Source organism: Pseudorca crassidens, chromosome X (assembly GCF_039906515.1).
Source record: "Pseudorca crassidens isolate mPseCra1 chromosome X, mPseCra1.hap1, whole genome shotgun sequence".
NCBI lineage: Eukaryota > Metazoa > Chordata > Mammalia > Artiodactyla > Delphinidae > Pseudorca > Pseudorca crassidens.
Genome location: NC_090317.1, coordinates 74,889,665 through 74,917,134, shown reverse-complemented (window position 1 = coordinate 74,917,134; position 27,470 = coordinate 74,889,665). Strand labels below are relative to the sequence as shown.

Below are 27,470 nucleotides of genomic sequence, written 5' to 3'. Positions count from 1 at the left end.
GGAGAGCCTGTTTCTTTTGGCTTTTTATTTTTCTGTTAGGTTAACTAGTTAACCCTTTCGTAATTCCCAAGGCTTTTTTTTTTTCTTTATCACCACCATCTTTCTTTTAGCACTGGTATATCTAACATTGCTCTTCCTTGCTACTTTTTTTTTCTTCTTCTCGGATCAGGCTCCTTCTATCCTGTAACATTAACAAAAATATAATTCAATGATTTTGCTTGGGGTTGCAGGGGGAGGGGGGCATCTGAAGAAAGACTGAGAAGCCAGCTGTTTCCAGACTATAGCATGTGCACGAAAATTACCAGATTGGGGTACAAGGTACTGCAAAGAAACTGGAGCTGACTATGACCTTATGTTGCCTCCTGCCTTTTCTCTCCATCTCCATTTACTAGCTTTTATTTGCTATTATTTTTAGGAGATACTTTTATAGCTGCTCATGACTGCATGTGTATATATTTTCCTCAACTTATGCTCTATCCAATGGGAGAAAGGTCCACCTAAAGATCACCCTCTTCAACAGGGCCCCAGGGCTTGAACAATCTTTAGATGTTTTGGATTTTCATCTGCTGCTCCATTAATTGATGTCAGCTGCAGCTATAATAACCTTATGGAATGGTTTGCAAATATGAAATATTTGGAAATATTTTTCACTTGAAATTTTCAAACCCACAAAAATGTTCTCCAACTCTTTCTATGTGTTCCATTCCTGTGGCAACGATGCATTTAATGGTAGAGAAGAAACCACATAGAAACATAGGGCTGCCAGGCTTGTAAAGACGTAACTTGCTCTGGTACCCCTGCCTTGAATGAGGGTAACATTTATGCAATATCAGAGAGCTACAGTGCTAAGCAAGAGACAGTGTGCTGCCTCAGACTGTGATTTGGGAAGACTCCTCAATATATATAAAATCAAATGTCCAATCTTCCCCACAAAACTGGTCCTCTCCAGGAATCCCTCATCTCATAGAATGGCCCCACCACCCATCTAGAAACCAGGTAGTCATCCATGATATCTCCCTCTCCCTCACCTTCCATATCCAATCCATCACCAAATCCCATTGATTTAAACTCACAAATATATCTCTAATACACTTTTCTCCATTTCCACCCTAATCTAAGACATCATCATCTCTCATATGTACTACTGCAACTACCACCTAATAATCAGTCTCCCCTCATCCATTCTTGCCCCTCCTGAAGTTACTCTCCACAGTGCAACCAGAGTAAGCTCAAAATATAAATCACGGGCTTCCCTGGTGGCTCAATGGTTGAGAGTCCGCCTGCCGATGCAGGGGACACGTGTCCGTGCCCCAGTCTGGGAAGATCCCACATGCCGCGGAGTGGCTAGGCCCGTGAGCCATGGCCGCTGAGCCTGTGTGTCCGGAGTTTGTGCTCCGCAACGGGAGAGGCCACAACAGTGAGAGGCCCGTGTACGGCAAAAAAAAAAAAAAAATATATATATATATATATATATATGTATATATAAATCACATCACTTAAATATTCCTGCTTTAAACCCTCTGATGGGATCATACTATATCTCCCTACCTGGCCTACCCTTCCAACTATACTGCTTTTCTTTTAGTATCTTGAAGAGGGAAAAAACCCAAGTCTTTGCAGCCTCAGAGTCTCTGCATACACTGTTCCCTCTGCTTGGAATGTTCTTCCTAATACCCTGTTCAGATCTTTGTGTGGTTGGTGCCTTCTTATCATTCATTTCTCAACTTAAGTATCACCTCTTCTGAATGGACTTGAGGATGCAGGGAGGGGGAAGGGTAAGCTGGGAAAAAGTGAGAGAGTGGCATGGACATATATACACTGCCAAATGTTAAACAGATAGCTAGTGGGAAGCAGCCACATAGCACAGGGAGATCAGCTCGGTGCTTTGTGACCACCTAGAGGGGTGGGATAGGGAGGGTTGGAGGGAGGGAGACGCAAGAGGGAAGAGATATGGGAATATATGTATATTTATAACTGATTCACTTTGTTATAAAGCAGAAACTAACACAACATTGTAAAGCAATTATACTCCAATAAAGATGTTAAAAAAGAAAGAAAAAGAAATGTTAAAATAGACAAAATTTTAAAATAAATAAATATATTTTTAAAAAAATACATCACCTCTTCTAAGATGCCTTCCCCAACCACACTATGAAAAGAAAGCCTTCCTCTGTTATTTTCTCAGGCTTTGTTTATTCCCCTCACAATTTTACCACAACTTACCATTATTTTATTTGTTTGCTTACTTGTTGTTTACCTGCCTCTGGAATATACATTCCCTGAAGGCAGAGACCATGTTAGTCTTGTTCACCACACTATCCAGCACCTAGTATATAAAAGGTGCTCGATAAGTACTTCTTAAGGACTTAGTTCCGACTGAGCTAAACACTTCTTATCTGTCTCCCCTGCCTTTCCCAAGCATCCTGAATTAGGTTTTCGTGATATTCCTTTCATGAAGTTATTACCATATGTGGTAGATATTAGTGCTGTTTACCAAATATTGCTGATTCCTCCATCAAGTCATCTGCTAGGGTTGCACTTCCCCACCTCCTATGAAGGCAGATATGGCCATGTGACTTACTTTGGCCAATAAAATATGAGCAGAAGTGATATGTGTCATTTCTAGTAGAAGCTTTAAGAGCCACAAAGCAAACCCTCATGTTCTTTTTCCCCTGCCCCAGTAATCATGAAAGCATGTATCAAAATGGAGCTCCATCAGCCTCAGTCCCTGATAGGCAGAGTGCCCAGCCAAACCTCCAAGGACATGCATCATGATAAAAAATAAATAAACCTTAGGGGAAATTGATCAAGATGGCAGAGTAGGAGGACATGGAACTCACCTCCTTCCACAAACACATCAAAAAATACATCTGCATTTGGAACAATTCTCACTGAAAACTAACTGGAAATTGGCAGAAGGACTCCTGTACAACCAAGGCTGCAAGAAAAATCCACACATAATCGGGTAGGAAGAGAAGAAAAGCAATCAAGTTGGCACCTGTGCTCAGTCTGGAGGGGACTCAGAGGAAAAGGGAGATTACACGGGCAGAGACACGCCCTGGGGTGTGACTGGTTCGAGCCACAAATTGGGTGCCCCAGTCCTGTGGTCCTACACAGGGGAGATGAGCTCCCTTGGCTGGTTGGAGGGCCACCGGGACTACCAGAAGGGCTGTGGAAGCCTGGACTCCACTTGTGAGGAGCATAAACATGCTAGCTTTCCCCCAGAAGCAGGGCAGACAGGGCAGATTGAAGACTGCTCTAGTGGCTGCCAGGGTACCTGTGACTGCCTCGGAGCACACCCCAGCAAACACCCCAGTCCTGCTTACTTAACAACACAGCACAGCACTGGATCTAGGACTGCAATGACCAAGGAAAAATCTCAGCTGTGGAACACAGAGGCGACTCAGTACTGGGGCAGCATCTGGGTGAGGAGGCAGCCGCCATTGTTGGCACATACTCAAGCAGAGCTAACAACAGCCCAGAACACTGATGGTGGCTGGTCACCACAGTTCATGACCCCTTATAGGCCGAGAGTCCACGTGGGGTCCACCTGCCTTGTGGTTCGGCTCCAAACAGGGCAGGGGTGGCAGAGGCTGGGGGGAGTGATTGGCTGTGAGGGACAAAGGGGACTTGGACACAAGGCTGGACCTGAACAGAGTGAGGGAAACAACTGCTGGCGCCTGTACAGGCAGCACATCAGAGACAGCTTGGAACTCTGTCTACAGCCAACATGAGTGGAGAGCCCACATGGGCCATCTTTGCTTCAGCACTACTCACTCTGGGGCAAGGGTCACAGTGCTGGGAGAGGGGAAAGCACACACTTAAAGGAAACTAAGCCAGCTCAGCCCTGGCCCTCAGGACTGCTGCTCTAGCAACTTGGGATCAGATTACACCCTGATAGGGTGGTGATGGCCACTGAGAAGAGGGGAAGTCCCACCTCACACCTAGATCCAGCTACAGCCCCTCCATCTTCAGCCCCATCCCCTACAAAGGTGATAGCTGCAAGCACACCCTGAAGAAAGACATGACTTATGTCCACATCAAATCCAGCTCTCCCACCAAAGGCACTGGGCACATGCAGTCTGCACAGGGATGCTCCCACCTAAGGACAAACCATCAAGACTACAATAGGTAACTGTTTCACCTAAATTCATTGGTCACAAGAATACCTATGTTAAAAAGAAACGTGAGAACAAAATAGAAACTTTAAGATAATTGTATTGAGTTACTCAATTCAACTAAGTCACTGAATGTTTTCTGTGAGCCAGGTACTGTGCTAAGTGGCATGAGATATATAAAAATTAGTCAGAACTACCCCCCCCAGGAAGGTAGGGAAGATATTCACAAATATGGCTAACAAGATATATGACTGTATAAACAACATATAAGTGACCATCAAGGGGGGGGGTAGTAGTTCTAACTGGGAAGGTGGTATTGGGGACTGGTCTACAAAGACTCGAGAAAGACTATTGAAACAATAAAGAAAATTCTACTCAGTTGCACAAATAATTTCTGAAAGAAATATTTCTGGATATATGCAAATAATTTATATGCAAATAATTTCTGGATATATGCAAGGTCTAGGCCTCATATTGTTCCGTAATACAAAGATTATTAAGAAACAACTCTTGTCTTCCAAGGACAGTAACCAATGTAGCAATGAAGATGAGTATATAAATACCTAACATCAAGGCTCACACAAGCATCATGTGACATAGATAGTCAACTCAAATGAGGAAAAAATCACATTCAGTTGGGAGTACCTGGGATGAATACAAAAAGGTGAGATTTGAGATGGGCCTTGCAAGATGGAAGGATTACAACAGAGATGGATGGAGGTAACAGCATTCCAGGAAAAATAAATGGCCTGAGCAAAAAGGACTGAAGTGGAACACAGCTGAGCACAGGTTTGTAGAACACGGAGGAGTCCAATTTAGCTTGAAAGCAAAGGATAGAAATGGAAGTAGCAGATGAGGCTGAAAAAGACAGTTGAGTGCATAATCTGGAAAACCCTGACGGTCAGGCTGAACATTCCTTTTTAAAAAAAAAAAAAAAGAAGTTCACAGAATGAGAAGCCACTTAACCTATCTGCACAGGAAATGGCATGATGTGTGCTTTGGTTTGGAATTATTCATCTGGAACTGCTATAGGATGAACTAAACGAAAAAGAGATAAACAGTTGGGGACAGTTTTTGCTCAGGCAAAAAGAAAAAGTGGTTTGAAATGTGGTGTGAGGGGGAAGGCAAGAGAAAGGTGGAGATAAATGCAAAAGACACTGCTGAAAATAAACCTCCCAGGCTTTGTCATTTATTGGATGTGAGGTTCATGGGAGAAAGAAAGAGCAGCTGTCTAAAGTTTCAAATCTGGCCAACTAGCAGGATTGGGGATGCCATGAACCAAAATAAGGAAGTCAGCAGGATGTGGGGAAAATGCATAGCTGGGTTTTGACTCAAAGTAAATGATGAGTAAATGTCAGCATAAATCAGAACGTTAAACCCCAGGTATAAATAAATCCTGTTGCATACCTTACATCGACAGGCATCATGATCTGTTCTCTTCAAACAGCCCAATAAGAACTAGAGACCAAAGAAATACGCCCTGATAAGATATTCAGATGATTTCTTATAAGATCAAGTTTGCAAATAATTCCACACATTTTCATAATGAAAAGGGCCAAGATAGGTTCCACATAGCGCCAGTGGCAGGGTGTGGGGGGGTTAGTATTATGGTTCTTTCTTCCAGTTTTATTGAGATATAATTGATATTCAGCACTGGATAATTTTAAGGGGTACAGCATAATAATTTGATATATACATCACAAAATGATAACCATAATAAGTTTAATGAATATCAATCATCTCATACAGATAGAAAATTAAAGAAATGGAAAAAAGTATTTTTCCTTGCAATAACTATTAGGATTTACTCTCTTAACTTTCATATATAACAAACAGCCATGTTAACTATATTTCTCATTCAGTATATTACATCCCTAGTACTTACTAATCTTTTAACTGGATGTTTGTACCTTTTGACTACCTTCATCTAATTCCCCTCCCCCTCATCCCACCTCTGGTAGCCAAAAATCTGATCTCTTTTCTATGAGTTTGTTTGTTTGTTTTTGAAGTATAATTGACCTACAACACTATGTTAGTTCCTGTTACACAACATAGTGATTTGATATTTCTATACATTTCAAAATAATCACCATGATAAGTCTAGTTACCATCTGTCACCATACAAAGATATTCCAATTATGATTGACTAAATTCCCTGTGTTGTACATTTCACGCCTGTGACTCATTTATTCTGTAACAGAAAGTTTGTACCTCTTAACCTCCCTGCCTACTTACCTCCTCTACCATCCTGCTCCCCTCTGGCTACTATCAGTTTGTTTTCTGCTTCTGTTTTGTTATGCTTGTTCAGCTCTTTTGTTTTTTTTTAATTTCACATGTAAGTGAAATTATATGGTATTTGCCTTTCTCTGTCTGACTTATTTCATTAAGCATAATTCCCTCTAGGTCCATCCGTGTTGTCACAAATAGCAAGATTTCATTGTTTTTTATGGCTAAGTAACACTCCATTGTATGCATTTATCACATCTTCTTTTTCTTAATCTTTTTTTTTCTTTGCTTTTGGCCACACCATGCATCTTGCGGGATCTTAGTTCCCCAACCAGGGATTGAACCCAGGCCCTGAGCAGTGAAAGCATGGACTCCTAGCCACTGGACCACCAGGGAACTCCCTATCACATCTTTTTTATCCATCTGTCTATCACTGAGCACTTATGTTGCTTCCATATCTTGGCTACTGTAAATAATGCTGCAAGGAAAATAGGAGTGCATATATCTTTTCCAATTAGTGTTTTTTGTTTTCTTTGGGAAAAATACTCAGAAGTGTAATTGCTGGATAGTATGTTAGTTCATTTTCAACTTTCTGATGAATCTCCATTTTCTTTTCTATAATTGCTGTAACAATTTACATTCCCACCAAAAGATCATGAGGGTTCTCTTTTCATCACATCCTTGCCAACATTTGATTTTTGTCTTCTTTTTGATGATAGCCATTCTAACAGGTGTGAGGTGATATCTCATTGTGCTTTTGATTTCCATTTCCCTGATAATTAGTGATGTTAAGCATATTTTCATGTATTTGTTAACGATATGTATGTCTTCTATGGGATAATGTCTATTCAATTCTTCTGCCCATTTTTAATTAGGTTGTTTGCTTTCTAATGTTGAGTTGCATGAGATTTTTGTATATTTTGGAAGTTAACCCATTATCAAATATATCATTTGAAAATATCTTCTCCCATTCAGTAGAGAGCCTTTTCATTTTCTTCATATTTTCTTTTGCTGTGAAAAAGCCTTTGAGTTTGATGTAGTCCCATGTGTTTATTTTTGCTTTTGTTGCCCTTACCTGAGGACACAGATCATAAGTATTGGTAAAACTGATTTTTAAAAATTGACTGCCTATGCTTCCTTCTAGGAGTTTTATGATTTCATTTATTACATTTAAGTTTTTAATCCATTTTGAGTTTATTTTTGTATATGGTGTAAGATAGTGTTCAAGATCCATTCCTTTTCATGTAGCTGTCCAGTTTTCCCAAAACCGCTTATTGAAGAGGCTGTATTTTCCCAACTGTAAATTATTGCTTACATTGTTATAGATTAATTGCCCACATAAGTGTGGGTTCATTTCTGGGTTCTCTATTCTGTTCCATTGATCTATGTCTCTGTGTTTGTGCCAGTACAATACTGTTCTGATTACGTAGGTTTGTAATGTAGTTTGAAATCTGGGAGCATGATATCTTCAGCTTTGTTCTTTTTTCTCAAGATTATTTTGGTTATTTGCAGTTTTTGTGTTCCCATACAAATTTTAGAATTATTTTTTCTAGTTCTGTTAAAGTTGTCGTTGGTATTTTGATAGGGATTGCACTGAATCTGTAACTGTGTTGGGTAGTATAGTCATTTTAACATTAATTCTTACAAGCCATGAGCACATCATTTCTTTCCATCTGTGTCTCCTTCAATTTTTTTCATCAGTGTCTTACAGTAATCCACGTATGGGTCTTTTACCTCCTTAGACTTATTCCTAGGTATTTTATTCTTTTCAATGCAATTGTAAATGATAATTTTTTCTTAATTTCTTTTTCTGATACTTCATTGTTAGTGCATAGAAACTAACAGATTTCTGTACATTAATTTTGTATCCTGCAACTTTACCAAATTCATTGATGACTTCTAGAAGTTTTTTGATGGCGCCTATAGGATTTGCTATATATAGTATAGTGTCATCTGCAGATAGTGACAGTTTTATTTCTTCCTTTTTCCAATTTGGATTCCTTTTCTCTCTTCTTCTTGTCTGACTGCTGTGTCTGATTGCTAGGACCTCCAATACTATGTTGAATAAAAGTGGCTAGAGAGGGTATCCTTGTCTTGTTCTTGATCTTAGAGGAAATGCTTTCATCTTTTCATAGTTGAGTATGTTAGCTGTGGGCTTGAAATATATGGCCTTTATTATGTTGAGATATGTTCCTTGTATACTGACTTTGTGAGAGTTTTTGTCCTAAGTGGATGTCAAATTGTCTCAAAAAATTTTTCTGCATCTATTGAGATGATCGTATGATTTTTCTTCTTCAACTTGTTGATGTGGTGTATCACTTTGACTGATTTGCAGCTACTGAACCATCCTTGCATCCCTGGGATAAATCCCACTTCACTATGGTGTATGATCCCTTTAATGTATTGTTGAATTTGGTTTGCTAGTATTTTGTTAAAGATTTTTGCCTCTATGTTCATTAGTGATATTGGTCTCTAAATTTCTTTTTTGTGATATCTTTCTCTGCTTTTGGTATTAGGGTAATGCTGGCCTCACAGAATGAGTTCAAAAGCATTATTTCCTCTGCAGTTTTTTGAAATAATCTGAGAAAGATAGGTGTTAACTCTTCTCTGAATTTACCTGTGAAGTCATCAAGTCCTCGACATTTGTTCTGGGGAGTTGTTTTATTACTGATTCAATTTCACACTGGTAATTGGTGTGTTCATATTTTCTATTACTTCCTGGTTCAGTCTTAGGAGATCATACATTTCTAGGAATTTGTCCATTTCTTCTACATTGTCCATTTGATTGGCATATAATTATTCATAGTAATCCCCATGATCGTTTGTATTTCTGTTGTGTCACTTGTAACTTCACCTATTTCATTTCTGATTTTATGATTTGTGCCCACTCTCTTTTTTTTCTTGATGAGTCTGGCTAAATATTTTTAATTTTATCTTTCAAAGAGCAAGCTTTTAGCTTCATTCATCTTTACTACTGTTTGCTTTAGTCTCTATTTCATTTGTTTCTCCTATGATCTTATTATTGATTTCCTTCTACTAACTTTGGGTTTTGTTTGTTCTTCTTATAGTTCCTTTAGATGTAAGTTTAGGTTCTTTATTTGAAATTTTTGTTTTCTGAGTTAGGCTTCCATCAACATAAACTTGCCTCTCAGAGCTGTTTTTGCTGCATCCATTAGATGTTGGATCATTGTGTTTTCATTTTCATTTGTCTCCAGGTATTTTTTTTATTTCTTCTTTGATTTCTTCAGTGACCCATTGGATGTTTAATAGCATATTGTTTAGCCTCCACATGTTTGTGTTTTTGGAATTTTTTTCTTTAATTTGATTTCTGGTCTCATAACATGGTCAGAAAAGATGCTTAATATGATTTCAATCTCTTAAATGTATTGAGCCTTGTTCTGTGGCCTAGCATGTGATCTATTCTTGAGAAAGTTCAATGTGCACTGGAAAAGAATGTGCATTCTGCTGCTTTGGGATGGAATGTTTTATACATATATATAAAAAGTCCATCTCATCTAGTGTGTCATTTAAGGCCAGTATTTCCTTATTGATTTTCTGTCTCAATTATTTGTCCATTTATGTAAGTGGGGTGTTGAAGTCCCCTACTATTATTGTGTTACTGTCAATTTCTCCCTTATGTCTGCTAATATTTGCTTTATGCATTTAGGTGCTCCTACATTGGGTGTATATATATTTATAACTGTTATATCTTCTCAGATTGATCCTTTTATTGTTATGTAATGACCCTCTTTGTCTCTTGCTACAATCTTTGTTTTAAAGTCTATTTTGTTTTATATAAGTATTGCTGCCCCAACATTCTTTTGGTTTCCACTTGCACGGAATGTCTTTTTTCCATCTTTTAACTTCAGTCTGTGTGTGTCTTTGGCTCTGGAGTGAGTCTCTTGTAGGCAGCACATAGATGGGTCTTGCTTTTGTATCCATTCAGCCACTCTATGTCTTTTGATTACAGCATTTAGTCTATTTACATTTAAAATAATTATTGATAGGTATGTACTTATTGTCATTTTGTTACATGTTTTGGGGTTGTTTTGTACTTCTTTTTTTTTCCTCTCTTCTTCTTTTGCACTCTTCCCTTGTGATTTCATGTCTATCTTCAGTGTTATGTTTAAAATCCTTACTCTTTGTGTGTGTGTATCTATTATACATTTTTGGTTTGTGGTCACCATGAGGTTTACATATACCAATATGTATGTATATGTGATTATTTTAAGTTGCTGATCTCTTAAGTTCAAATGCATTCTTACTGCCCCCCCAACCATGTTTAATGTTTTTGACATCATATTTCACATCTTTTTGTTTTATGAATCCCTTAACTACTTATTGTGGATATAGATGACTTTACCACTTTTGTCTTTTAACCTTCCTTCCAGCTTTACAAGTGGTTGATGTCCTACCTTTACTGTATATTTGTCTTTACCAAGAAGATTTTTCCTTTCATAATTTTCATATTTCTCGTTGTGGCCTGTTCATTTCTGCTTAGAGAAATTTCTTTAACATTTCTTATAAAGCTGGTTTTGTGGTACTGACCTTTTAAAATTTTTGCTTGCCTGTAAAACTCTTGATCTCTCCTTCAAATGTGAATGTAAACCTTGCCGGGTACATATTCTTGGCTGTAGGTTTTTTTCCTCTCATCACTTTACATATATCATACCACTCCCTTCTGAATATGGCCAGTAGTTTTTAAACATTGGAAATTGATTGAACACTATAGACTTGCTCCCTGAGAAAAACATACATTAGCACATACTCACACATTACAATATAAAATTGGGGGATTTCCACAAAATTCTAAAGATTGAACATATTGATAGCCTGCCTAGAAAAATGACAGTTTCCTAGAAGATGGAACTTGAACAGGCCAGCATGAAGTGGGTGAGGTGGAAAGATGATGAAGAAAACAAAGTCTAGGACAGAGAATTAAGATACAATCCAAGCTGCCAACTGTTCCTGTGTGCTGAATAGGAAAAGGAGCACAGCACCAAATGTTTCAAGTTTGCAGACTCCAGCAGGACACTTTATTCAGGAATCTATGACTCAGAGGTGTTATCTTAGAAGGTTTCACACCACTGCCTCAGAGCCCAGATACAGAACCAGTGTCAAGTGCCTTTAACCTTAGCACAATACGTTACTGAGATGATCCTTACAGAAGGAGAAAAAGGCACCAAATAAAACGAAAACCAAATCTAAAAAACTCAAATCAGGGAGACACACTCCTCATAGGAAGCATTCCCAGAGAGAAGGATAGTGTTTATTATTACAATTGAAATATAAAAATCATTTGCTTTTTTTTTCAAACTGTCACTCTTCCCTACAGATCAGCAATCATTTTGCATGAGTGCAGACATAAGATATTTTGGGAGGAATTGATGTTGAAATGATATCTGCTTTAAATCTGCAGAAATCTAAGGGGAGACTCAGTGCTCAGCATCTAAATCAAAGACCAAATGTGCATTTCAACTCTAAAAAAGGAAAACTCCCTATTGCTGAAAGAGCTATGCCAATTGGCTGCCTCCTTATATATGCCCTGTAAGCAATCCCAGGCTCAAGAGCACAAGGCAAAGGAGCAGTGATGAATCTCAACTGAGGCAGCATTCTGACCTCTACAAAGTCAGGAACTGTACCAGACACAATGCCTGATGGGTGGGGCATTTCTTGAGCAAAGGGTACAGCTGTGCCACGTAGGATCAAGGAAAATTCTGAAAGGCAAGTACCATAATCACATCTCAAGAGCACCGGAGGGATGGCACAAGCAGGGGACTAATAAGGAGGAAATGAGATACTGAATGCAGAGTCAGAAGACCTGGATTTAAGTCTCAGCTCCACCACTGGGTAACTGTGTATATTTAAGTCATTTCAATTCTTTATCTGTACAACAGTGTTAATGATAACAACCCTACCTATTTCAGAGAATTGGTATGAGATGCAAACATGATCATAAAAGTACTACATATTATTTACTTTGAAATAATAAAGTTGTACATAAATGAATACTATTTGCTTATTGACCATCTATCCCCCTATTGCACTCATTACAGTCTCTGAGATTCTTTTCTTTCTTCTCTATCTTGGCACAGCCACACTCCTATATTATAGCTGACATCAGAATTGTACATGCCTGGGATTTCCTAGATGTCAGCAGAAGAGCTGGGAGGGGCCCAAATCCCGACCTTGTTGAAAGCAGAGGCTGCTGTAGAATAACTGATCTCTATCTTCATCAGATCGAGATGGTAGGTGAGGTTTCACAGAGGATGCAAGCAACCTGAGGTGAGTGCATGAGTGCAAAGGAAAGAGTGTCCACATTCCCATCTTTGTCCTTTAATTCATTTTATGTACGTCCTTCACCCAAGAAATTTTTCCTAAACTTTTAGGACATAATGGGCTAAGGGAAGCAATAAGATATTATATAAAGAATAATAATCCAGGGATCAATAGCAGAATAACAGAGGCAGAAGAACGGATAAGTGACCTGGAAGATAAAATAGTGGAAATAACTACTGCAGAGCAGAATAAAGAAAAAAGAATGAAAAGACCTGAGGACAGTCTCAGAGACTTCTGGGACAACATTAAATGCACCAACATTCGAATTACAGAGGTTCCAGAAGAAGAGAAAAAGAAAGGGACTGAGAAAATATTTGAAGAGATTATAGCTGAAAACTTCCCCAACATGGGAAAGGAAATAGTTAATCAAGTCCAGGAAGCACAGAGAGTCCCGTACAGGATAAATCCAAGGAGAAATACGCCAAGACACATATTAATCAAACTGTCAAAAATTAAATACAAAGAAAACATATTAAAAGCAGCAAGGGAAAAACAACAAATAACACACAAGGCAATCCCCATAAGGTTAACAGCTGATCTTTCAGAAGAAACTCTGCAAGCCAGAAAGGACTGGCAGGACATATTTAAAGTGATGAAGGAGAAAAACCTGAAACCAAGATTACTCTACCCAGCAAGGATCTCATTCAGATTTGATGGAGAAATTAAAACCTTTACAGACAAGCAAAAGCTGACAGAGTTCAGCACCACCAAACCAGCTTTACAACAACTGCTAAAGGAACTTCTCTAGGCAAGAAACACAAGAGAAGTTAAAGACCTACAATAACAAATCCAAAACAATTAAGAAAATGGGAATAGGAACATACATACCGATACTTACCTTAAATGTAACTGGACTAAATGCTCCCACCAAAAGACACAGATTGGCTGAATGGATACAAAAACAAGACCCATATATTTGCTGTCTACAAGACACCCACTTCAGACCTAGAGACACATACAGACTGAAAGTAAGGGGATGGAAAAAGCTATTTCATGCAAATGGAAACCAAAAGAAAGCTGGAGAAGAAATTCTCATATCAGACAAAATAGACTTTCAAATAAAGACTATTAGAAGAGACAAAGAAGGACACTACATAATGATAAAGGGATCGATCCAAGAAGAAGATATAACAATTGTAAATATTTATGCACCCAACATAGGAGCACCTCAATACATAAGGCAAATACTAACAGCCATAAAAGGGGAAATCGACAGTAACACATTCATAGTAGGGGACTTTAACACCCCACTTTCACTAATGGACAGATCATCCAAAATGAAAATAAATAAGGAAACACAAGCTTTAAATGATACATTAAACAAGATGGACTTAATTGATATGTATAGGACACTCCATCCAAAAACAACAGAATATACATTTTTCTCAAGTGCTCATGGAACATTCTCCAGGATAGATCATATTTTGGGTCACAAATCAAGCCTTGGTAAATTTAAGAAAATTGAAATTGTTTGAAGTATCTTTTCCAACCACAATGCTATGAGACTAGATATCAATTACAGGAAAAGATCTGTAAAAATTATAAACATATGGAGGCTAAACAATACACTACTTAATAACGAAGTGATCACTGAAGAAATCAAAGAGGAAATTAAATAATACCTAGAAACAAAAGACAGTGGAGACACGATGACCAAAAATCTATCAGATGCAGCAAAAGCAGTTCTAAGAGAGAAGTTTATAGCAATACAATCCTACCTTAGGAAATAGGAAATATCCCGAATAAACAACCAACCCTTGCACCTAAAGTAATTAGAGAAAGAAGAATAAAAAAAACCCAAAGTTAGCAGAAGGAAAGAAATCATAAAAATCAGATCAGAAATAAATGAAAAAGAAATGAAGGATACGATAGCAAATATCAATAAAACTAAAAGCTGGCTTTTTGAGAAGATAAACAAAATTGATAACCATTAGCCAGACTTATCAAGAAAAGAAGGGAGAAGCCCCAAATCAATAGAATTAGAAATGAAAAAGGAGAAGTAACAACTGACACTGCAGAAATACAAAAGATCTTGAGACATTACTACAAGTAACTCTATGCCACTAAAATGGACAACCTGGAAGAAATGGACAAATTCTTAGAAAGGCACAACCTGCCAAGACTGAATCAGGAAGAAATACAAAACATGAACAGACCAATCACAAGCACTGAAATTGAAACTGTGATTAAAAATCTTCCAACAAAGAAAAGCCCAGGACCAGATGGCTTCCCAGGCGAATTCTATCAAACATTTAGAGAAGAGCTAACACCTATCCTTCTCAAACTCTTCCAAAATATAGCAGAGGGAGGAACACTCCCAAACTCATTCTACGAAGCCACCATCACCTTGATACCAAAACCAGACAAGGATGTCACAAAGAAAGAAAACTACAGGCCAATATCACTGATGAACATAGATGCACAAATCCTCAACAAAATACTAGCAAACAGAATCCAACAGCACATTAAAAGGATCATACAAATTGATCAACTGGGGTTTATTCCAGGTATGCAAGGATTCTTCAATATATGCAAAACAATCAATGTGATAAACCATATTAACAAACTGTGGAGAAAAAAACATATGATCATCTCAAAAGATGCAGAGAAAGTTTTCGACAAAATTCAACACCCATTTATGATAAAAACCCTGCAGAAAGTAGGCATAGAGGGAACTTTCCTCAACATAATAAAGGCCATATATGACAAACCCACAGCCAACATCATCCTCAACGGTTACAAACTGAAAGTATTTCCACTAAGATCAGGAACAAGACAAGGTTGCTCACTCTCACCACTCTTTTGGAAGTTTTAGCCACAGCAATCAGAGAAGAAAAGGAAATAAAAGGAATCCAAATTGGAAAAGAAGAAGTAAAGCTGTCACTGTTTGCAGATGACATGTTTCTATACATAGAGAATCCTAAAGATGCTACCAGAAAACTACTAGAGCTAATCAATGAATTTGGTAAAGTAGCAGGATACAAAATTAATGCACAGAAATCTCTTGCATTCCTATACACTAATGATGAAAAATCTGAAAGTGAAATCTAGAAAACACTGCCATTTACCATTGCAACAAAAAGAATAAAATATCTAGGAATAAACCTACCTAAGGAGACAAAAGACCTGTATGCAGAAAATTATAAGACACTGATGAAAGAAATTAAAGATGATATAAATAGATGGAGAGATATACCATGTTCTTGGATTGGAAGAATCAACATTGTGAAAATGACTCTACCACCCAAAGCAATCTGCAGATTCAATTCAATCCCTATCAAACTACCACTGGTATTTTTCACAGAACTAGAACAAAAAATTTCACAATTTGTATGGAAACACAAAAGACCCCGAATAACCAAAGCAATATTGAGAACGAAAAACAGAGCTGGAGGAATCAGGCTCCCTGACTCCAGACTATACTACAAAGGTACAGTAATCAAGACAGTACGGTACTGGCACAAAAACAGAAAGACATACCAATGGAACAGGATAGAAAGCCCAGACATAAACCCACGCACATAAGGTCACCTTATCTTTGACAAAGGAGGCAGGAATGTATGGTGGAGAAAGGATAGCCTCTTCAATAAGTGGTGCTGGGAAAACTGGACAGGTACATGTAAAAGTATGAGATTAGATCACTCCCTAACACCATACACAAAAATAAGCTCAAAATGGATTAAAGACCTAAATGTAAGGCCAGAAACTATCAACCTCTTAGAGGAAAACATAGGCAGAACACTCTATGACATAAATCACAGCAAGATCCGTTTTGACCCACCTCCTAGAGAAATGGAAATAAAAACAAAAATAAACAAATGGGACCTAATGAAACTTCAAAGCTTTTGCACAGCAAGGAAACCATAAACAAGACCAAAAGACAACCCTCAGAATGGGAGAAAATATTTGCAAATGAAGCAACTGACAAAGGATTAATTTCCAAAATTTATAAGCAGCTCATGCAGCTCAATAACAAAAAAACAAACAACCCAATCCAAAAATGGGCAGAAGATCTAAATAGACATTTCTCCAAAGAAGATATACAGACTGCCAACAAACACATGAAAGAATGCTCAACATCATTAATCATTAGAGAAATGCAAATCAAAACTACAATGAGATATCATCTCACACCAGTCAGAATGGCCATCATCAAAAAATCTAGAAACAATAAATGCTGGAGAGGGTGTGGAGAAAAGGGAACACTCTTGCAGTGCTGGTGGGAATGTGAATTGGTACACCCACTATGGAGAACAGTATGGAGACTCCTTGAAAAACTACAAATAGAACTACCATATGACCCAGCAATCCCACTACTGGGCATATACCCTGAGAAAACCACAATTCAAAAAGAGTCATGTACCAAAATGTTCATTGCAGCTCTATTTACAATAGCCAGGACATGGAAGCAACCTAAGTGTCCATCATCAGATGAATGGATAAAGAAGATTTGGCACATATATACAAAGCAATATTAGCCATAAAAAGAAACGAAATTGAGCTATTTGTAATGAGGTGGATGGACCTAGAGTCTGTCATACAGAGTGAAGTAAGCCAGAAAGAGAAAGACAAATACAGTATGCTAACACACATATATGGAATTTGAGGGAAAAAAATGTCATGAAGAACCTAGGGGTAAGACAGGAATAGAGACACAGACCTACTAGAGAATGGACTTGAGGATATGGGGAGGGGGAAGGGTAATCTGGGACAAAGCGAGAGAGTGGCATGGACATATATACCCTACCAAACGTAAAATAGATAGCTAGTGGGAAGCAGCTGCATAGCACAGGGAGATCAGCTCGGTGCTTTGTGACCACCTAGAGGGGTGGGATAGGGAGGGTGGGAGGGAGCGAGATGCAAGAGGGGAGAGATATGGGAATATATGTATATGCTTAACCGATTCACTTTGCTATAAAGCAGAAACTAACACACCATTGTAAAGCAATTATAGTCCAATAAACATGTAAAAAAAAAAAAAACTCAAGACCTGAGACCATAAAACTAGAAGGAAGAATGGGCAGCTTTGTTACATCATTCTTAGCAATATTCTTTTAGATCTGTCTCCTCAAGCAAGGGCAACAAAAATAAAAATAAACACATGGGACTACATCTAACTAAAAGGCTTTTGCACCGAGGGAAACAACAAAATGAAAAGGCCATCTAGTGAATGAGAGAAGATATCTGAAAACAATATACCTGATAAGGGGTTAATATCCAAAATAAACAAAAAACTCATACAACTCAACATCAAAACTATAAACAACACAATTAAAAAATGGGCAGAGGACCTGAAAAGACATTTTTCCAAAGAAGACATACAGATTGCCAACAGACGCATGTAAAGATGCTCAACATCACTAATCATCAGAGAAATGCAATGCAACACCACAATGAGATATCACTTCACCCCTGTCAGAATGGCTACTGTCAAAAAGACAACAAGTAAGTGTTGGCGAGGATGTGGAGAAAAAGGAACCCTCATACACTTTTGGTGGGAATGTAAATTGGTGAAGCCACTGTGGAAAATAATATGAAGGGTCCTCGAAAAATTAAAAATGCACTACCATACTATACATAAATTCCACTTCTCAGTATTTTTCCAAAAAAATACAGAACACTGATTTCAAAAGCTATATGCACCCCATGTTTACCGCAGCATTATGTACAATAGCCAAGATGTGGAAGCAACCTAAGTGCCTATCAACAGACAAATGGATAAAGAAGATGTGTAATATACATACAGTGGAGTATTACTCACTCATAAAAATGAATGAAATCTTGCCATCTGCAACAACATGGATGGACCTAGAGGGTAGTATACTAAGTGGAATAAGTTAGACAGAGAAAGACAAATGCCATATGATTTCACCTATATGTGGAATCTAAAAAAAAAAAACTAATGAACAAACATAATACAACAAAACAAAAGACTAATAGATACATGGAACAAACTGGTAGTTGACAGAGGAGAGTGGGGTGGGGATATGAATGAAATAGGTAAGGGAAATTAAGAAGCAGAAACTTCCACTTATAAAATAAATAAGTCACAGAGATGTAATTAATGTATGGCATAGGGAATATAGTCAATAACATTGTGATAACTTTCTATGGTCACAGATGGCAACTAGACTTACTGTGGTGATGATTTTGTAATGTGTAAAAATATCAAATCACCATGCTATATACCTGAAACAAATATAATATTGTAATTCAATTATACTTCAATTAAAAAAGAAAGAGAATTCTGATCCATGTTACAACATGGATAAGCCTTAAGGACATTGTGCTAAGTGATATAAGCCAGTCACAAAAAGACAAATACTGTGTAAGTTCATAATATGAAGTGCCTGGAATAGTCAAATTCATAGAGACAGAAAGTAGAATGGTGGTTGCCAGGGGCTGAGGCAATGAGGAATGGGAGTTACTATTTAATAGGTATAGACCTTCAGTTTTGGAAGATGCAAAGAGTTCTGGAGATGGATGGTGGTGATGGTTGCACAACAATGTGAATTTATTTAATACCACTGAACTGTATCCTTAAAATGGTTATAATGGTAAATTTTATGTTATATATATTTTACCACAATTAAAAATAATTTTCAAATTATTTTTCAGACTCTATTAAACATACCTCTTTCCTGACCTCATAAGGAGTATTGATAATCAGAAGGAAATTTTATAAACAGAGAAGAACTTGTCTAAAACAGTACATAGAAAGAAAGATAATAAGCCCATCTCAGCTGTGCACTTGGGACCTGAAAAGGGGAGAAAACAACTACGCAACTAAAGCGGGCTTTTCATGTGGAAGTGTTTATTTTTTGTCTAGTATTAATCTTCAAAGCATTTCTTCATTTATACAAGTTCCAGAAGCATTCTAAAGGTAGTCCAGATGTCAGATCAGGAATCAAAATACCTGGGCTCTATTTCCTCCTTGGCCAAGGCTCCCTACAATCATAAAGAGCTGTTGCAGTGACTCAATGCCAGACAGGAAGCAAAAGGAGAGGAAAGACAAACAAGCCAAACAGCCTGTCATTAAATGTGAAATTATTCCTCTCCAACTTGTTTAAGCCCAGTGTGTAACAGACCTTGTTTACGTATTTCTTCTGGGGTTTCTAAATTACTTCTGCAACAACTGGGGCATAGTGAGAAGTTCAAACAGAGGCCAGCTTTCTAGAGACAGAGGATGTCTGTATATTCAGGGAGAGATTTCTACACACAGCTCCACTAATGTACATTAGCCTTGCGCCATGACTTTCTCTATCAGAATAATGAACTTTGTTAATCAATGTGAAGTCCCTGGGGAATGTAATCAGATTCAAAGATTCAGGCTGTAGAAGGAGATATACTCTCTATACCCACATCCACACATCACTGTTAGCTTGATTTTCTTCCAAGCCAACACCATCTGCCTATAAAATTTATGCCATGGCCACCCATCCTTCCCCACACCCCAACCCAAGCCCCTTTGTTCAGCTTCAGCTGTGATGAAACAGACAAAAAAAAAGAGTCCTCCCTATTTGTTGTAATTTCAACAACTATTGAAATCCTAGATAAAACATTTGAATTGCCATATGGCACTCTCACTGCATTTTTAACCCACTCTCCTAATTTAGGTAGAAGCATATCACCAGCTGGTAAGAGGGAAGGAAGTCTTTACATTACACTGCACAATATTCTTGGAGCAAGAGAAAGGTGGGAAAGGGAAGGGTTTGTGTTAAGAAACCAAGGCAGGAGACCAGGTCCCATATGGACAAGGCCACAAGGTTAATCCCTGGATAAGCCACTTAACTGTTCTGTGTCTCAATTTATCTGCTGTAAAATAAGATCTCATTATTCAATTTAAATAACATACTTAGAGAATACTGAGGGCCAGGCACTGTGTTAGGCACTTTGACCAGACCTAACTAGTATTCCCTTTCTCAGTGCCAGTAGAATCAAAGCAAAGATACAACATCACATTCAAGGACATGACAAATAACAATGCTAATCTTTCTCAAATGGTTATTATAGAAAAAGAGACCAAGACCAGGCACACTGATATTTTCTTTGTGAGTGAAACTGCTTTCATAAGCCAGCCTAGAAGGCTTTCTGATCAGTCCCTACTTTATTCTCATTAGAGTATCTGCAGAGCTGTATGACAGAAAGCAATGTGATGCATTCTTTGCTCTTCTCTTTGTAAAACGTATTCTTGAATTCTCAAGAAATCACCCACATTGAAACTCCAAACAAGTTGCTGACTACTACTGATAAAATTTATTTATGGCACAAGTATTGCCATAAATATGTTTTTTAACTGTATAGCACAGAGAACGATACTCAGTATTTTGCAGTAACCTATAAGGGAAAAGAATCTGAAAAGGAATATATATATATGTATATATGTGTGTGTGTGTGTATGTGTGTATACGTGTGTATGTATATATATATATAAAACCAAATTGCTGTGCTTTACCCCTGAAACTAACATGATATTGTAAATCAACTATACTTTAATAAAAAATATGTTTTTTAAGAAAACTCTTAGATAACAGAGACTTATTAAAGGCATGTTACTTTTAAATATGTTATTTTATTAATACACTCAATGGCCAATGTTGGTATTACTGTCTCCAATTATAGTTGAGGAAACTGAGACTTTAAGAGGCTGGTAGCTTGCCAAATGTCACCCAACTAGTCAATGGCAGATATGGAATTTGAAACCAGGTCTGTATTCCTCCAATGACAACACTTATTCCCACAGCAGCAACCACTGTGCTAAGCCTCACCATACTGCCTTGCTGATGAGCTCTCCTTCCTAGATAGAGAATATGCTGAAAGCTAAACTCAGTAACATAGATAGCTTCAACCAAGACTATCTTTAACCCCTTAGTCCCAAGTGTCATGCAGGTTAGATTGAAAACAAACAAAAAAAAAAATAGGAGACTTAATTAAAGCTCTGGGGTCCAAATGTTATATTTTCCCTAACTAGTTTCTAGTGCTCCCAAACGACAGAAGTTAATGATGAAAAACATCCCCAAGGCAACAATCTAATTCCATTCTTTCTCTAGTTCTTACCTATCTTGGCTGGTTTAGATGGCTGGAAAACAAAGCAGTTGACTCCATGAACACCCAGACCCCCTCTAACACCATAGTTCTTATTCTCTTTGCCCTACTTATATAGGAGAACCTTTATAGTTTTTAAAACTATAAAACTAGGTTTTAGATGCCAAGTTAATCCATTTTAGTAAAAGTACCACCAATAACATGAAATTGCATCTAACAACTGCCACATTTTAAAAATTCCTTTTAAATCATACCAAAATAATCATAGTAAAATACCAGAATCATACCAATCAATCACAAGGAATAAATAAGAACCAGGAAAGCTGAGAGGTACTCCTGTTCATAACATTTCATTTCTTTAGACCTCAGTGAAATATCTGACCAGTTGGAGAAAGTCTGACTGGACAACATGGCCTGTTGTGACTTTTGTGGTTCCTGTCCTGTGGCCTTCACCACTTGGTATATTACATCATTATTAACTATAAAGGGAAATGCTGGTCTGGCCCCTTTAATGAACCAGAAGTTCCCAAATCTGACAGAGAGAAAGAGATTCCTGTTATCTTATTTATCTCTTATGATAAATAATATGTCAAAAATCATGGGTTTCCCTTCCAGCAGAGCCATACATTACTTATGTATTACTTAGTTGTACCATATACCTTAGGGCATAATATACTAATTCAAAATCAACAAATGCTTATAAACTATTCAGGGGCTTTGTAAAAAATCCCAATGACTGTCTATAATGGGAAAGAAACAGGGGTTCATGACCAAATATCAAAAGACAATCAAAAAGGGCAAACTGTGTGTTTCTGACTGGCCACTGGGGAAAAGCACAACCCCTGGATGATAACTTCTTGATACGAGAGCTGAGATTGTGTCAGGCCCTGGGGTAGGTACTAGGGATGCAACACTGGTAATGGAGACTTTGCCCATTCAAACAGGAAAACACCTAGTAGCACCATATGGATTCTAAAATCTTCATTATGTATGAGGAAGTAGGCTATTTCCAAAACCATTTCCTTGCATACCTCTCTACACACACTCAGCTGAAGCTGGACAACAAGAAGGTCCAAGGAACACTCACGGAACTCAATGCCCTGCTGTACTCAACAACAGCCAATTAATGAACAGCCTAGTTTAGTCTTTAAGGGCTATACTCGCCCTCAACTCCTCCATTTTAGGGCAAAAGCAGCTGTAGACAGTACATAAACAAGTAGGTGTGGCTAGGTGCCAATAAAATGTTATTTACAAAAACAGACATTACTTACAGAAACAGGTGGTGGGCAGGACTTGGCCCATGAGCCCTAGTATGCTGACCCCTGCTTTAGTTCATATAAAGCAAGGAGACCGCTTTGAGAAATCAAGTTACTATTCCTTTTTCCCTCACCCTTCTTCTCAGGACTCCTGAGAAGGAACAAAGAGCAAAGGTGCAAGGCTAGAAAGTTTCCTTCAATCAGTTATTCTCAAAATTAGAGGCTACAAAACACTTCAAAGTAAACAAGACCTGTGAATATCCATTCTACTTACTTGTACTTGTCACCATTAGAAAATAAAACTCTTCACTCGTCTAGTGGAGAGACCAGAGATACCTTCTCTGGTGTGCCAGGGGGATGACACATGGTTTTTATTAAACATCATGCTATTAATTCCTGCCTGGTGCAGAAACTCAGACAGCATCCCATAAAAAACATCAAAGCCACAATTGGCCAGCAGCCTTCAGAACACCTAGAAGCTCCTGGAGGGCCAAACTTTGGGAAAGTCAGTCCTGAAAGGGGCTACTAACTCCTTGAGGGTGAGACCACTACAAAAAGAAAAGAATTCTCTCTAGAGAGACTTGCCAAGCAAGTGCCTCCTTACCCAGTGGTTGGTTTAAGGCTTCAATCAGCCAGATCCTGCTGGACTTGTTAGACCTGACGAAACAACAGCAATAGCTTTGGTAATAATGCCAGATATGGACTAGGGCAAAATTGCCTGCTGTAAAGGAAATCTATATAATGGGCTCTGCCTAAGAAACATGACATCTCCATACTGGCAGGGGAGCAGAAGCTGATTAAAGGCACAGGGGTAAGAGAAAGGCAAATGGATTGGTCCTAAATATCGCCATGGCACACCAATATTTATGAGCTCCTTTGAATGGGGGCTGCCTAACACATGGCATGAGGGGGTCCAAAAGAATTTAAATCACAATTTGGAGAATGGCAGGTGAGTCATCAGAGCAAGGACAGGTGACCAGGCAAAAAAACACGGCACATTAAGGCAAAAGGTCTCTGAGAGGGAGGGTGAAGGAGATGGCAACTGGCAACAGGCAACACTGAGGGTTTTACAGTGAGCTGCATATGAGATGGTGTTAGGAGGAAAGGCTCAAGGAGCAGAAGAGGGCTGAGTGCAAAGCCAGGTCAGAGCTGAGACAGACATCGGGAAGAATCAGGTAACTACCACAGGAAGGGACCATACAGGAAAGCCCAGAGGCACAGACTTCCCATACTCACCCTGCAAGGCATAAGCACTGACCCCCTTCAACAGAGCATACATCAGAATACAGTAGAAAATTTCCTGCCCTTAGGAGCCAGAAGATCTGGGTTTTGACCCCTATTTGCCACACACTGCTGAGTAACTCTGAGCAACTTCTGATTTTCAATTTCCTCATCTGTAAAACTGTGAAACCATTACTTCCCTTTGTTACTTCACCTACATAAGAGGAACACTAATAGTACCCTGCCTGACTGGCTCATAGGGTTGTTGTTAAAGATCAAATTGAGATCATAGGTCAAACTGTTTGGTGAACTGAAAAATACTATGAAAGATGTTATATTTTCATTATTTTTATGAAGCAGTATTATGTATGGCATCAGTTCAAATACATAACTCCATCTAAGAATGAAACTGGTTTTAAACAAGATGTGTATTAGCCCCAAAATTCACCATTCACGGATAACTTGGGCTAAATAATGTCTGTACCACCTATGAAACTTTCAGAATCAAAAACTGAGCAGCCTATTAAAATATGTCCCTATTTTTCTTCCTTGTTAACTAATTTACAATTTTTAGGTTTATTTTCCATCCTAAAGATGTAATTAAAAAGGCCCAGGGTCACACTCTCCCTCATCACAATATGAAGCTTCCCTAATTCCTTTTAACCACCTCCGTTGGCTTCAGAGAATTCTGCTTTTAAGCTTCTACCTTGGTCTAGAGAGTCTTCCCCACAGGAGCTCACAGAATAGCCCAAGATTGATGACACCAGAAACTCTACCACAAGCTCTGGTGTATGGGTCCTGTTAGCTACCCACTCCTCTACTGCTATTCTCCAGCTTTCACACCTTTCCTAATGGCCACTTCCTGTGGAGATGCGTACTAATGGCTGTTCCCATTTCTCTACGGAAGGCCCCATATCTCTTCTTCATTAACTCTACTTTCTGAACTACTTGCTGCTCTGAACAGCACTTATATTCTCTTTCATCATTAAAGGAAATAAAATCAAAGTGGAACAGTGGAAATATTCAGAAAATCTAAGTCTTAGCTCTACTATTGACTAGTAGCATGAAAGCTCTTAAACTCTGTAAGTCTTAGTTTCCTCATCTATAAAATAGAGATAACACTTTTCTTCCCAGATTAAGTTATATAATGTATGTGAAAGTGCCTTGTATATTATAAAGTGCTCTGTAAATATTAGCTTATGCCCATATCTATATCTATGCCCACATCCAGGTAATTGGTCAACCTGAGTGAGATCACGTTCACAAATCCCAGCCTTGCTGTTGCCCAGCACAAACATTACCAAACCTAAATCCCAACTCAATTTGTATTATTACAGTTGTTTCTTCCTCATTCATAATTTCATTCTCTAAATTCCACATATCTAGGGGTAAGTGTTCTATTATAGAAGGTCTGTCTCTTGATCTTCTATTTCATCAAGTTCCTACTAGGCAAGGGCCAACCAGAAAAAGTACAGCAGTGACTTCAGATTTCCTGACCTTCCCCTACTCCATTCCTGCAGGTCTGTGAAATGCTTGGCTGCCTTCAGACCAACACTGGAGGTGCATTCTTGGCCAGAGGCAGTGAAGAGAAAACAATTCTTTTCTTTCACAAGCTGAAAGTGATTCTGAAAAAAATCACTGGCTCAGCAAAAAGAGATTGGTGAAGGGTAGAGACTGTTTTCGTAAGGCACAGTGACATTGCACAGAGCCCAAGAGTGGGACTGATTACTGGGTTCCCGTACTGACTCTGTGATTAACTGTCTCAGTGACCTTGGACAAGGAATACCCCCTCTTAGGTTTGCTTCCTCATCTGAAATATGGAAGAGTTAAACAAAATGTTCTCTTAAGTCCCTTAGAACTCTATGAGTCCATTCCCAGCAAGATACTGCCCATTAATCAAAAAGAAAAGGGAACAGTTAAACAGCATCTGCTTTTCACAAAGGAAACGCAAACAAAATGCCAAGAAAGCCCAGCTTTCCCTCCCCTTTAATTCTGCTGGTGCAGCCATACACTCCCTGGCTGAGCTGTTACCCAATTAGCACACTGGTACCCCTTCCAAAAACCCTGAAACACTGGGCTTGGATTCTAGAAGACAAATCACTCCAGATAAACCAAATATGGAAAGATATCAATATTTCCCATGTTAAGAAAAAAGAGAAATTCAGCATGGTGATAATGGTAACAGAGGCATTCTCTTCAGAACTCTCTTTCCAGTTTTTTTTTTTCCTGCTTTAAGCAAAAGTTGTAAGGGGCAGCTATAAAACACCTCGCTGGCTTGTTACCCACCCTCCTCCCCCCACCTAATGAATTCAGGATGGATGAATTCAGGATTAGTCTCCATCTGTCAACTGCCACATGCATAATACATACTTTTCCAATCACAGGGAAAGGCTTTTCCACGAGAGCCTGGCGCTGGAGAGTTGGAAGCTGAAATGTGGCCCTCCTGCTTCTGGGGAAGTCCTTAATGAAAACCTCTTGCAAATAACTGCCTTGAAGTTCCTAATATGGTACTATAGTGCTGGGCCTACTGCTTGCCACTAGTGAGAAATTCCATGGTGCCTAGGGATAAAAATAATATGGAGGGAGGACTTTGTCACCCTTTAGTGACGCCACATATTTCCCAATATACACTATCCGCTACATGAAAAGCAGCTGCATCTGCCGTAAGAAGTCAACAGGTGAGCAGAGAAGAGCGTAGGCCTCTGGAACTGCCCAACCAGCTGGTGTAGGTTCTTGGAGCAGGAAACAAAGAGGACAGGTGGCACACCACCAAGATGTAATATACTGTCATTCTTCTGTGACAAAAATAAAACATAACCAGGCCCTAATTAAAATGGGGCTAGATTGCTCAACACGGAAACCACCTGATCCCAGCCATGATAATGGAGGAAAGAGAATGAAAGGAAACTTTCCACTAGCACAGTTCTTCACTGCCAACTGGGTCACTTCAAACAAAAGAACCCCCAGCCCCAATAAAGAACATCCACACGGTTTTAATGCAAGGTACCTGCTTTAGAGTACAGTGCAGAAAGAGCCTTGGAATGGGAAACCAGAAAATCTGATTCTGGTCCCAATTCAGGCTCTAGCTCTAGATCTCTGGAAGAGTCAGTTCTCTCTCTTGGCTTCCTTTCCCTGGATATAAACTCAACAGAGTGGATGTGAAGCTTTCTAAACAAATTCCCAGTTCTGTTGTTCTATAAGGAAGAGCCAAAGGAAGGTATCAGTACATAAACCAAGCACCTCTGTTTCTCCAAGCACAATCATA

General features: G+C 38.6%; 1 protein-coding gene across 6 annotated transcripts in view; it reads right to left on the bottom strand.

Annotated features, from left to right (window-relative positions):
- Positions 1 to 27,470, bottom strand: part of OPHN1 (oligophrenin 1) — a 602,961-nt gene that overhangs the window by 561,761 nt on the left and 13,730 nt on the right. The window contains exon 1 of one of the 6 annotated variants that reach the window (XM_067724258.1): positions 26,576 to 26,701. The exons of the other annotated variants lie outside the window; for them this stretch is intronic. The gene's annotated coding sequence lies outside the window, so the exon portion shown is untranslated. Of the gene's footprint in view, positions 1 to 26,575; positions 26,702 to 27,470 lie in introns of those variants that run through there. 6 annotated transcript variants of the gene reach the window in all.